This window comes from Hylaeus volcanicus, chromosome 6, assembly GCF_026283585.1.
Source record: "Hylaeus volcanicus isolate JK05 chromosome 6, UHH_iyHylVolc1.0_haploid, whole genome shotgun sequence".
NCBI lineage: Eukaryota > Metazoa > Arthropoda > Insecta > Hymenoptera > Colletidae > Hylaeus > Hylaeus volcanicus.
In genome coordinates this window covers 17,166,726-17,172,761 of record NC_071981.1, presented here as the reverse complement: position 1 = coordinate 17,172,761, position 6,036 = coordinate 17,166,726, and the positions used below count along the sequence as shown (strand labels likewise).

Genomic DNA, 6,036 nt, shown 5'->3' with positions numbered 1-6,036 from the left:
TTTCAAATCACCTCCCGAACCACCTCTTTCAAGGTGTTACAACATTTTTGGGACACCCTGTATATGGAGTAAAACTAACAAACATTCGCTTGGATCACTTTCGTAATCACTCGCGCATTCTCAACCATCCACGTTGCCTTTCGCTGGTTTATTTACTCGTCTCATCGTATTCATATTAGAAATCGATTGCGTCACAATCGCATTTATTTTCGAACAGGGCGTGTTAACTCATCGTTACTCGTTTCTGGTCGAGAAATCAGTTAATATTGACAGGCGTGTAGGTAACGTTGATCGATAAATATTGATCGGTACCGTCGAGGAAGAGCATTTACTTTCGCGAGGGAATGCAAAACAAGTACAGGGATTTCGTGGCTGTGTTAGATAAGGAGATAAGAGGCTCAGTGTTGCAGGTGGAACGATGAGAAAGGCAAAACGAGCAACTCGAACGGACGATTGGTAGCAGAATAAAACTATTAATCGAAGCGCACGAAATTTCACTCGGTGTGTCTATTCATGCGCGTTGGAGTCGTGTATGATCAACGGTACTGGATATCTGTACGAGCTTTAGAAAGGGAACTTGCGAAATACATCTGAAGCCGGAAGCAAGCATGAAACGTCACGCGCGCACGTGTGCACAGCCATCGGAAACGTGAGCATACAGGAAGTAAGAGTTTACCTTTCGTCGACCCGGTAAAAAGTGATGGATGAATTGTTGTGACGTTCCGGTTGATAATGGCTTTGCTAATTGAACGAGAATCTTGTTCGTCTCGTGCAAGTAGCTATCTGGTACCCTAATTGGACTGCGAGTTTTCAGACACGTTAGGCATGTGCTCGTATGTATGAAAAATAATAAAGTATAATTACATATATAAATATGTAAAAGTAGACTTTTACACTCCTATTGGTCGATTAGACGAGTAGACTGTCGCACCCTTATTAGACGAGTAAACTTTTAGACTTTCATTAGACAAGCAAACGAATAGATAAAGAGACAAGCAAGCTCTTAGACGAGTAGATGATTATTATCGATGCATTCTTCCGAACAAGTACACTTCATACTCACTCTACTGTGACATCTTTAATGCTACATTGTTTCTTTATCGAAAGTCTACAATTTAAACATAATCGGTCAGTGAAGTCGTAATCAAATGAAGTAAAAGGTGTTGGAAGCATTTCGATGAGGAAACCACAGAATTAAGACGAAGTATGAAAGGACAGGGAAGAAGGAAATACATACTCAGCGCGGAGTAATTATATGTATATGTATCTGGTTATTAAGCAGATAATAGAACCATAATTTAAACTGTTTGTGTATCCACATTTCTAGGTATAATCTACAATCTATATCGTCTACGAAAACTCCCTTTCTAAACATGGCACGCACGACTGAGTCTGTTTAAAGAAACGCGTCCAATTAACAAATCAAACGAAATCCTTAAACGCTTCTGTTTACCAACCAATGCGATCCTGCGAACATAAAGAATGTTTAGACTCTCAGAGCAATGAAATTTTACCAAAAGGAACGTGAACAAAGTGAAAGGTTACGTAATTGTTCGCCCTCTCATTTATCGTCGTTGTGTAATCGGTGTCCTTCGAGAGCCATTGGAAAGGAGAATGGAAAATTTTGGAAAAAGCGGCCACTCGTTATTCACGACGACTTCTCTCTCGTTTCCATTTCTTTAAAACCTGTACGCCTTGAGGATCTCAGATAAAATTCTGGCCGTGCTGGTTTTAGCAATGGAACAACTAGGAACAGGTCGTGTTTCAAGAATACTCGTGGAAACTTTGCAGTCACCGTTCCTTTGTGAAACGACGAATCGCGAGCAACGATCCGGCCCCAGAATGCTGGAATGACAATTGGAGAACAAAGGGGGAACGAAAATGAAGAGTTTGAAACGTCTCTTTCGTCTGTAGAAGAGGGATGAGATAAAAGTTGTGGGGAAATTATTGTTTCAAGAAGATAATAATAACGTGAATATTAAGGAAATATTATTGTTTCTGAAGTGATATTATGGGTTACATGAAACTGTTTCTTCCGAAGAGAATCTGGGAATATTAAAATTAAAGTTACTAAAATAAAATTGATGAAAGCTGGAATATCAAATTTTAAATTATTTTTGGTAGTGTTGGAGACAAACATTGATAATCGATACAAAGGTGAAGGAACAGAATAACTTTGTTATATTGTATTTGATTGGTGAGTCAGTTGTTATGACACTGTGAATTCCTGTTTGTCTCACGGTTGCCGACGAATGCTCCAAAGCGGCTCGTAATGATATCACACCATTATCAAATACTTTGACGACATTTATTATAAATTAAAACCCATACCAACTTTCTCCGTTTCGCATAACGCATTTTATTGGTTTGGATTTTACATAAGTGCACTTTCCTCGGTAGCATGCCACGGACTAAAAATAGTATCCATGGATACAGATAAATGTAGAGCGCGCAACGTGATTGAATGTTTGTTTACATTCTACGATACGTGTAACGATTACAACAGTGATATAACCAACAACCAGAGTAGATGCGAAACCATTCGATCGGTTCTTTTTTGTGTAAACTACATATTTTCGTCGTAATTTATCTTGGATGACCTTTAACCAAAGAATGCTGTACACTTCTTAAAACACTATTAACAGATAAGCAAAAAAATATAGGAAAAATTTATACATTTTTTATTCAACCATAATTATTGAAAGATGTATTATTTATTTAATATTTATTTATATATCGTTACACATATTATACATATTATTTATTTATAAAACATGTTATTTATTATTCATCTTGACGGTGACATTCGCGAGCCCCCTCGAACCACAGAAAACAAGGTCAACGACTAGGAGTGACCTTTGTCTATAGGTCACTGTACGCGACTCGAAGCCTTATAGTAGAACCTACGTAGAAAGATATACCATTATACTTTTAAAAAGGGCACAGTTGACCTTTACATCTCCTCTACACCTTCGACTGCAAGAGACCTACCTATAGATTACATCCCTCTTGACCCTCAGCAAGACTGATAAAATAGACAAGTTACTCAAGTGACGTGGTTGTAACGCATTGTCCTATATCTTCAATGGAGTGAACGGAGTCTCTCCATTTAATATTGTATTATCATCAAAATCTGCTATTAAAAATCTACCTGACGTCAATGGTAACGACATCGAAGAACCACTTTGACGATCTCTGGCTCGATAGGAGGTGGAGCGATTATTTATTATTTATTATTACAGTGCCGCCATTCGTAATATCAATTCTCCAACCACGCGACGATTAACATTCTCAGATTTTTCTATAAAAACCGTTCATACATATCGCTATAGTTTTTTTCTGTCGACATATGCATAAACGCAAGCCTTGGCTGCGGCTGGAAAACTACTAACATTAAGTCACAAACACGTCTATCATTCGTTTCCACGATGCCAATGGCGATGAATACAGATGTTTCCAACGAGCTACGTGCTTCGTTGCATTCGATGGATTGAAGTTCCTTTGACCAAAAGAGACGGACAGCATAAAACCCTTGGGACATCGATGGACGCGTTTGGTCCCTGGGAAACCCATTGTAATATCGCGGTGGAAGTATTGGTCTTGGTACACGAAGTACCCCTTTGTGCTTGCGCACAGTGGCCTGCGAAAAGTTTGAGACGGTTGACAGTTTAGTTATGCTTTGGAGAGGGAAACATTGTCGTAAATGGAAGTACGCATTTCCGTCTTCTCTCTCCACGTGCCTCAACTCTCTATGAAAAATTCTTTGTGCAACGTGCACGATTGAGGAAAATTTCTTTGAAGATGACATTCACACTTCATGAATTGAATAAAATATAGTGTATACGTAGTCAAGCGTTACCAGTTGAGGTTCGGGGAATAAGAAAATACTTATTCCGAGAGAGAATAATTCTTTTCTCACTTTGTTATTTTATTTGTAAATAAATTACAAATGCCTCACGTTCTCCGCGTGAATTAATACTGCAAAGAGTTTATCGAGTCAATTGGTGGTGATAATAATTAAATTTCAAGATAGAAAATAGTGTTTGTGCATGTAATAAGGATTCAAAAGGAGTTACTAAAATTGTGAATAAATATTCATTATTTAATTTCTCAATTTTTTAGCATGACATGGCACAGCTCAAGGTCGATAGATATCCATTTTTATTTAATTCCAGGAATATAATTCGTCTCTGAATACTTTTGTATAGATTCTCATGCGTTGTCCTTCGACATACTATGGTATCGTTTGTCTTTTCAGAGTTTTAGTCAAGGAAGAAACCACTAAAATAACGACTAAATATTCATCGTCAACGTCATCAAGGATATCGGCACATTCGTGTACGTTCAGTTTACAAGTTACTTTAAATACTGTGCCATGGAAAGGATCGATACGATACCGAATAAATATTCAGAATTAAATGTTTGTGTGGCATAGCGCGGCAGTTTCGACACAAGATCTATAGATGCCATGGGTCAATAAGAATATACACTTTTTTAATCTTAGTTTGACCTTTGAAGCCGCAACGAACGTTGCTTTGATATTGCATTTTCTCTATGCACGCCGGCGGGTCAATATTTGATTCCTCTTGCGCCCTAAAGATCGAACATCTTTCAACTTCCAAGAGTTATTCAAATTTTTTAATGTTTCAATCTTCACATTTTGCATAATCGTATCACATCGAATTCTCCTTCATTTTGAACAAAATATAAGAGTTTATGTGGCTAGGACTCGAGCTTTAACGATTCGATGAATTGGTTAAGTCGCTCAGTTTTATTTCAATAATTTGTTTCGACCTCCTAGAATCTGAGAGGATTTAAGTTTCTTTAAATACTATAACGTGGAAAAAAAACCCACTACAGTGATGAATAGGATGTTTATTCAAATTTGTGTAAATGAAGATCAGAAACTTAAATTAAAGTATATTTTTAAATGTTCTAGACTTCTAAATGTTGTAACGTGTATTTTATTTTTATATTTTATGTATTCACGCATTTGTCCACATCCTTGTATATTTTTGTGTATTTGCATTTGTCATAAATATCTACAGGTTAGTGATAAATAAAGATTCATAGTTGAACTTTTCGCCGAGTCACCGTGACAACATCAGATGATTAATAGGTGCCACAGGTTAATACAAGTTTAAACTTATATTATTTCAAACTTGATCGTTCATCTCTAAAAGGAGGTGAACTCTGTTGACAGGGAATACAGTTTCTTACAATACAATTCTATAGAATAATATTATGTGGCTCGTGATATAAACGGTTAGAACTAGACAGAGATACTTACGTAATTTCATATTTTTACAGATATAGATAAAGAATTGAGACTTCAACGAAATTATGCTTTATCTTCTAAACAGTTCAACATACATTTTATTGTTGATATTTTATACATCGCATTCATGCACATGCTTATACATTTACCCATATTTGCCATAGATGCATAACCATTTGCAGTCTAGTTATAACTTCGACAATTTAAAATTTTTCTAATACAATTTAATAGAAATATTCCGAAAAAAAACAACTCACCATTGAGCATAATAATAAAAAGAATCTTTTTTTAACCCAGAAAAAAAGTACCCCTGTAACAAGCCTGTGACAGTCAATACGTTACCCATGGCCTTCTTCCTCGAAAAAAGCCTCAACCGAAGCCTCTCCATCCACACCCACGGCACTCGGAGAACCCTAGAGGCGATCGATCACCCTGACCCACCCAACGTTCTACCATCGTCACCAGCGCGTCGTCACGTTCAGTCACCAAGTTCACCGTGTCTCTATATTTATAAACACCCCATAACCCGATCGCCGTCTATCCGATAAACAAACATCCCCGTCCGCTGGTGGAGGGTTCGGCGGAGTAGGGAAACCATTGTAAACAGCTCCGGATCGTCCCATTAATCCCTTGACCGACAGAAATCGTCTGATCCGATCGATTATTCCACTCCGATTATCGATGCTTGCGTTCGCCGAACATCGACGACGGGAAGGAGGAATGCAACGTAACGACTAATCAACGATTCGTCATCAACC

General features: G+C 37.6%; 1 long non-coding RNA gene across 2 annotated transcripts; it reads right to left on the bottom strand.

Annotated features, from left to right (window-relative positions):
* Positions 1 to 411: 411 nt before the first annotated feature.
* Positions 412 to 5,969, bottom strand: LOC128877836 (uncharacterized). 2 transcript variants are annotated; one of them, XR_008457307.1, is made up of 4 exons: positions 5,621 to 5,969; positions 2,992 to 3,640; positions 1,546 to 2,903; positions 412 to 1,467 (listed from the first exon to the last, which is right to left on the bottom strand). It is a non-coding gene; the product is annotated as an uncharacterized LOC128877836 (long non-coding RNA). The 2 variants fall into 2 exon arrangements; XR_008457305.1 differs by having other exon boundaries at positions 412 to 2,903.
* Positions 5,970 to 6,036: the final 67 nt, after the last annotated feature.